Source organism: Spermophilus citellus (assembly GCF_964194105.1).
Source record: "Spermophilus citellus genome assembly, chromosome: 1".
Classification (NCBI taxonomy): Eukaryota; Metazoa; Chordata; class Mammalia; order Rodentia; family Sciuridae; genus Spermophilus; species Spermophilus citellus.
In genome coordinates, this window is record NC_138182.1 from 86015619 (window position 1) to 86023821 (window position 8203).

Here is an 8203-nt window from a genome sequence, read left to right on the forward strand (position 1 = left end):
TGTGAGGGGAAAAGTACTCACATACATTCCTAGTGGGACTGAAAATTGGTACAACCTCTGGAAAGCAGTAGGGAGATTCCTCAGCAAACCTGAAATGGAAACATCATTTGTTATAGTTATCTCATTCCTCAGTAGATACCCCCCAAATTTAAACTCATCATACTACAGTGATGTAGACACATATTTATTGCAGCTCAATTCACAATAGCTAATCTATGGAAGCAGCCTAGGTGCCATTCAACAGATGAATGGATAAAGAAAAATAACACACACACACACACACACACACACACACACACATATAATGGAATACTAATCAGCAATAAGAGAAGTAAAATTGTGGCATTTGCTGATAATGGATGGAACAGGAGACTATCATTCTAAGGGAAATAAGCTAATCCCCCAAAACCAAAGGCCAAATGTTCTCTCTGATACGCAGATGCTAACTCACAATAAGGGTGGGTGGGTAGGTAGGGAAGAATTGAAGTACTTTGGATTAGACAAATGGGAATGAAGTAAAGGGAAGAGGGATGGGAACAGAAAGATAGTAGAATGAATCAGACATTCATTACATTCTTATGTGCATATATGATTACATGACCAATGTAAATCTACATAATGTACAACCAGAAGAATGAGAGGTTATGCTCCATGTATGTATAATATGTGAAAATACATTCTACTGTCATGTATAACTAATAAGAACAAATAAAAAAAGAAATATATTGATGATAAACTCTTGTTTTCAGTTGGTTAAAAAAGCAAATAGTAGTATGAGCAGATGCTATATAAACCATTTAGTTTTGAACAATGGTAAAAATGCAATTAATTAGGGAAAAAGTAAATTTGATGGGAAGTTAGAATAGACCACAATTTTATAAAGTGAAAAAAGAGAATGTAGAAGAGCAGTAGCAGGCAATGTTTATTCAGAGGAATGGGAAAAATAGAAAAATCATGGTGTTGGAGAGAGGGAGAGAGAATATTAGAATTTGGCCAAGAGTAAAAGATAATATTGGGAGAGAAATAAGTAAAATATACACATGAAAATAATAGAATATCAAACAATCCAATAAATCTGTACCTTCACAAGGCAATGCTAGCAAAAGAGAATTACATTAAAAATGCTAAATATGAGAGAACACAAGACAAATGTATGTGTGTGTGTGTATGTGTTCTAAATATGAGAACACAAGACAAATATGTGTGTGTATATATATATATATATATATAATATATGATACAATATATATCAAATTATTATATAACATATCATATATAATATATATCAAATTATATAATAATTTGATTATTATACAAATAATCAGAACAGCCAGCATATATATCCCCCCCCCCTCTTTCTCTCTCTCTTTCTCTCTCTCTCTCTCACAACACATACACACACACATGGAAGGAATAAGGTAAACATTGTTAAAAAATACATATAAATAAAGCTACCTTCTGATGTGATGGAATTTTTCTTAAAAATCTACATTATAATTAATAATTTCTTAGTGTTCTTTGTTCCTTGATTTTTTTACAGTCAATTTTTTAAATTCTTTGTTCAGCTGTTTGACAATGTTGATATGTAAATTGAGTTGTTGTGGAAATAGAAACCTTGCTGGTTTCTTATTGTATTGTTCCCTCATGTTACTTATGTTAATATACTGTTTTGTGCATGTATTTGGATTGATTTTTCATCTGATATTTGACGTGAGTCATTGTATTGAGATTTCTCTGTTGAATATGTCCTGAGATATAGTTAAGTCATATTTTCAAAGCTCTGACTCGATGTGATAAAGTGATAGGATCATTCATTCAAAACAATTTCTAAGAGAATGTCACCAGGAAGAGCAACAACTTCAAAGAAAAGCATTTGTTAATATGTAAGAAAATATGTTTAAAATGATGACTCTAAATTATCTAACCAATGTGAAGAGAGTGTTAATAATGCAGAAAGCACAAAAAATTGGTATAAGTGATTCCAAAATTAATATTCCAAGAGAGAAAAAGTTAAAAAATTTTTAAAAATGAAGGAAAAAGTGGTGGAAGGTAAAATCTACAGGAGGAAAATGAGGGTGAAAATGAAAAAGGGAAATGATGCAAATAGAAATGAGAGATGAGAAAACAAGTACAAAAAAAATTGAAAAAAGGAAAAGACAATGAATAGATTAAAACATAAATAATGATTAAAGATATAAAAAACTAAAAAAAATTCAAGACCTAGACAATTTTTCCTTGCTGATGTAATTAAAAAGTGGATGCTTATTTCTACAACATCTATTTTTAGAATTAATCAGTCTTCTAGGTTTTCTGGCTAGCAACTACGTCTCCTTATTTGTTCTCAATTCTAGTCCAAGAAGACTGGAGTCTCTATTGTGACATACCCTCCTGTATGCCTACCAGGAAGTGTTACAGAACCATTTTCAGAAGCAGAAATAAATTGTCTTGAACATGGAAATATTTGTTGGGCTGCAGTAGGAGCTGCCCAAAAACATGCACAAATTGAGACTGTGGAGCATTCTATACTGTAAAATTAAGCTTGCCATATTACCTATCTTTTGTTTGAAATACACAACATTTATTTAATATATTTTTTTCAAAATCACTTAGGCCTTCCTTGAAATAAATGATACTCCTCCCAATCAATCAGTATGGATGAAGGATGCAAAGATACTTAAATCAGGTAAATCTGTAATATGAGTTCTCTGGAAAGATGTGTATGAAAACATTTGAAATGTTTGCAGTCTGTATACTTTTAATTCATTTTAAAATTTCATTTTATACTGGCACTGAAAACTTTGCATCTTGTATCTGGAAACATTTCCCCAGTTCAGGTTGATATCTTGTTTATTTTGTACCATTGCCTTCACCACTGTTTATGCTTATGTACCTCACATTGCTCCTGCCCATGGCATTTGTAGTGTTCTAGCTACAGTGCAAATATGAGTATGAACCACTGTGTACAATATGATAGTCCAAATATTTTAATTTTTTTTAGTTGTTGATGGAAAACTTTTATTTATTAATTTATATGTGGTGCTGAGAATCGAACCCAGTGCCTCACACATGCTAGGCAAGCACTTAACCTTGCCCTACAACTGCGCTACAACCTCAGCCCTAGTCCAAGTATTTTAAAGTTAACTATAAATCTTTCTTTATACAAATCATGCCTAACTCTGTATATTTAACCCTTACCCTTGTCTTTAATGTTCCCTGTCATTACTCCTCATTAATCTCCATATTTTTTGACATAGAATTGTTGTCTTTTTCTCTTGCAACTTTCATGCTTTCACCATTTCCTGCCCATGGCTATTAACTACACACCATAAGAAACAGCTCAGGCCACATTTCTGACAAATTTTATCCACAATAGCACATTCCAGGAGCTCAGTCAATTGTTAGGTCACGTAAAGATTGTTGGCAAAGTTGACTGATAAATTTATTTTCTCCAACACATGAGTAAAGAGTGAAATTTGTAAATGAATAATTTACAGAAGAAGTTGTGAAGAATCAGTAGAAGAAATTAATAAAGTATTAAGAAAGGACCAAGCAAAGAAACACCAGACTATGTTCATAGGAAAGTGATATCAGAATCATTCCACTGTTCCTGCTCCATTCTCTTCATTCCCCTTTTCTAATCTAACTCCTAGTTTACCCCCACCCATTGTTGTGTGTTAGCATCTACATATCAGAGGGAATATTTGGGGTTTTTTTGGGGGGGATGGGGGTTATTTCACTTAAATCATATAGAAATACTAGTTAGGATCTTAATTAGTATAAGATGTACTCTGAATTTGTGTAAATATGTCAAAATACAATCTAATGTCATGTATAACACAATTGAACAAATAAAAATTGTATGTACTTTAAAAATACTCACAAAGCTGGGCTGGGGTTGTGGCTCAGTGGCAGAGCATTTGCCTAGCATGTGGGAGGCACTGGGTTTGATTCTCAGCATCTCGTATCAATAAATGAAAGAAAGGTCCATTGACAACTGAAAAAATATTTTAAAAAATGCAAAGCAACTCAGGTTTCTAGAAATGGGCAGAAAATCTTCATAGGACCTCATTATCCTATTATATTATCTGTAGTACTTATTTTGTTCCAATTAGTTATACATGACAGGAGAACGCATTTGACACATCATGCAGAAATTGAGTATAACTTCTCATTCTTTTTGTGTACATGATATAGAGAGAGTTACAGAGGTCATATAATCAAATATGCACAAAGGATAATAGTGATTCTTTTGATTAAGGAGAAATGAAACTGTTGGACTCTTTAATCTTAAATGTAAATCTTAAATACTTTATTGTTTATCAGTCTTCATTAAAGTGTAATAGATATAAAAACAAAAATAAAACAAACACCACCCTATGTCAGCAGAGAAAGACATAATTAAGCAAGACTCCATGAAAGGTCTGAGTCATAAAAGAAGAAAAGAAATCTATCAGAATAGAAGACAAAAACATTTCAGATGTGAGGAAATTGGCATAATTGATAAAGGTGTAATGCTATCAGTCATGTTGGAAATTACTAGTACTGAAGAGAGGGGCTGTTTCAAAATTCCTCTTCTGAGGCAGAGCCTGGTAAACAGTGTGAATTGTCATATTTCTATGGGATTTTAAAATTTTGTTTCTGAGGACTTTCCATTTGTTTGAGTGGTAAATCTTGGACATGCTTGTGTGCATTGAACCTGGTGACTTGTAGTAGCTTCCCAAGAGGTTTTTAAAGTTTTGGATTAGTCTCAGTATTTCCTAGAGAAGTCAATAATAGCTGGGTGCAGTGAAGCACATCTGTAATCCCAGCTATGTGAGGGGCTGAGGCAGGAGGATTGCAGCTTTCAAGCCATCCTGGGAATGCTGAGTGACAGTGTCTCAAAATACTATTAAAGACCTAGGGATGAAACTCGGTGGCAGAATATTGCAATACATGCACAAGTCCATGGGTTCATTTCCAGGAGCACACCCACTCACACACAGTGGCAATATAAATTTAAAAGTAAGTATTCAGCTAACAGTTAAGCTTAATGTAAATACAGATATGGGAAAATATAAATAAATTATTGTTAGATATACTTATTTTTATTATGCTAGAGGACCCATCTTTATAATTGTTCTATGCCATGTGAGTAAATCTATACTTTCATCAGCAGAACCACATTTAGATGTGACACCAAAGGAAGGGCAAGATACTCTTGATGGTACTGAACACCAGCAGTCAAAGGTATGTAAACACTTAAATTCAAGTTTCTGACTTCCTATACTTATCATTGCTTTCTTAATGAAGAATAGGTCAAATGAAATTACCTTTCAAAGCAAAGTTAGAATGGGAAGATCATCAATTATTTCATAGTTCTAAAAATATTCAAACTGGTTATGAATCTTCAAATAATTTCAGAATTCATGGTAGATCATAGATCAATTTCATCCTTGGGATTGAGGAGAATTTTTTTTATTGTTTGTGCTTCCATTTGGCTATCCTCCTTAAATGATCAATGAGTTATGATCAAATATGAGAATAATTGATAACTGGTTGAAATTATGAACAAATGTAACAGCAGTGGCCATTGAATGTATTCATGTTTAAGTGTGGTCACATCTCATGGTTCAAATATTTCATTGTGTCTTAACTTCTGTTGACTCAGCCACACTCTTTTTGTGGGTGTCTTCCAGCCTAGAGAAGTCAGATCACAGTGGGTCTTGGAACTCTGAAATCAAATGCCTGGCTTTTCTGATCTCTCATGACTAAAACCAAGAAAATAAGAGCCCTAATGAAGATGGGTCCTGGCCAGGCACTCTGAAACTGCAGGGAAAAGTCTTCATTGCACCTGTGCTCCCTTGACTTGTCAGGCAGAATCCAGGTCCCTTCTTCTGAAAACCATTCATTTAACTTGAGTGGCATGAGCTTTTGTTGAAATGGCTGGGATTCCCTCACTGGGCCTCCTGGAGGGCAACTTTCCCTCTTCACCCTAACCAGTTTTGTTCTGACACTAATGCAGTCTGATTCTTTGGTAAATTCTTTTATAGAACCCAGTACTTCTGGGTTTCATCTGGTATCTGGCTCTCTATAGTTATACAGCAGTGTTTTATAGCATCACCTCAACATACAGCCACACACCAGTTGAACTGTGTCAAATCCAGGGAGCAGCTGACAAGCACAGTGTGCTTATGCACTCCCATTTTTCTCCCTTGGTACACTTTTCCTTAGCTCTTTCCTAACTGGAAATTGCTGCATACTCTCCCCCATAATGTTCGCTGTTATATACAGGTAAAATAAAGGAACATTTTTCTTACTATTTTGGTACTTTGTTAAATGATTTTTCCTCTCAGTAAAAATTTTCCCAAAAGATATTAACATTTCTGAAGTCTTTGATTAGCTAAAATGAAGCAAATGTGAGAATGCTCCATTTCTGCTCAGCATACAATAATTCAAATTGTCTTATCAAATATTAGTGTTAACACAAAATACTTTGTCTTTAAAATGTTTCAAATGTTTAAAGCTGTCTAACATCAGGTGTATTTCTAAGAATATTTTTAAATATTCTCTTATTTTTGGTAGAAAATATTGAGTATGGTTAGGTGTAGAGATGTTATATCTTTGTGAAGTTATACACATCATTTAGTATGTTGTCAGTGAATGTTTTCTTCTGTCTTTGCATTCTTGTTTTAGAGTCATTAGCCATAACATTGAAAGTTAAGCTTAATTGGAGAGGATATACAAAATTCTTTCAAATTGTTTAATTTTTAAGCATGTACTTGTCTAGTATTTATTCTTATAGATTTTAAAAGTGGAAATTTAGCTGTCTGCATTTAAATAGTAATTAAGACTCTGCAACTCAACACTGACATTAATTTTAACAGCGCATCTGTGAGATTTGTTCACCAAAGTGCTTTGATCATTTTTCTTGGGATGCACTTCAAATGGAAAAGCATATTGTGGAAGGTAAGAGCCACATATTTTTAAAATGTTTGTTAGACAAAATATTTTTTTTAAAAAATTCTAAGCAGTAAATATATTTGAGTAATTGAGGATACGAACGTACTAAATACTTGGACCAAAAGGGAAAGGTAATAGGGATATATCTTCTCATGTCTTAGTGACAGGTAAAATTCAGAGTGTGATCAGATGATCCAAACTATTAATTCTATTTCAAAACCTGATAAGAGCAATGTTGGGAAATACTGAAGATAAAAGTAGAAAGTGGAATGAAGAATGAGCAAAGCAGAGTGCAGGGAGTAAATGGATAAAAAAGAACCAGATGTGCACTCTGAAGGGGGAAACTCAGGTCATACATTAGAAAGAGGGAGAGCAGCATATGAAAATTGTGAGGAGAATATATGAGTTTCCAGTACCAAACCTGGTCTGAAATACAGTGCTATTTTTTCCCACTTTTCTTTTCTTCCTATTGGTGAGAATGGCATTAAAAAATGAAATACTAGGTCATCCAGAGCTACCTTGAGTTTACCACAAATAAACATATGTTCCCACAGCCATATACATAATTTGACAACATATACAATGCTGCTATTTCCAATGACAGGATATGAGAATGGGGATTAGAGCAGACTTGGTTATGGAGTGATCACCAAAACCACAACCTCATGAAATGACCAGTGGACATATTGAATCTTTATACAGCTTTGATTTGGGGGACAGGGTACAGAGGAGATTGAGGCTCGATTGAAAATATGAAATTAAGGTAGAGGATTCAGTGTTGGACTCCTATAGGCCAGATTCCTCCAGTTCTATGAGTTATTTGAAAGTGAATATCACAGGCAGTCAGTTGAGGGAGAGTTCTTGGATCAGAAATGAATGACCCCTTTCAATAATTCTAAACAATTGGTACTCATTGACTTCTACAACACCTGGAAAAAAAGAACAGGTGTTGGGAGTCCATCGAACTGAACAACTCCCATATGTGTCAACGAAGATATCAGTCATCACAGTCTTCCTCACTGTGCCTCTTTCTGTTGGCGTCCATTCACTTTCCTCTTTAATCTATGGCTATTGCAAAGAGTCTCAGGGTTGGAAACTTCACTGCTTGTGTTGATTCAACCTATGTTTCTGCCCCTGTTTAAGGTGGTACCATGCAGCCTTGTGGTTTTGAGAACCCAAAACCAGGAAATATGCACACAAACCCTAAGGGGCCAAAGGCTACCAAAGTTATTCCCAAAGTGAAGCATGAGTGTCCAGCTCCTTC

General features: G+C 34.3%; 1 long non-coding RNA gene across 1 annotated transcript; it reads left to right on the forward strand.

Moving 5' to 3' along the window:
* The first annotated feature begins 2608 nt into the window (after positions 1-2608).
* On the forward strand, positions 2609-6945 carry LOC308653886. Its single transcript, XR_014023125.1, has 3 exons — positions 2609-2683; positions 5156-5226; positions 6864-6945. It is a non-coding gene; the product is annotated as an uncharacterized lncRNA (long non-coding RNA).
* The last annotated feature ends 1258 nt before the right edge of the window (positions 6946-8203 follow it).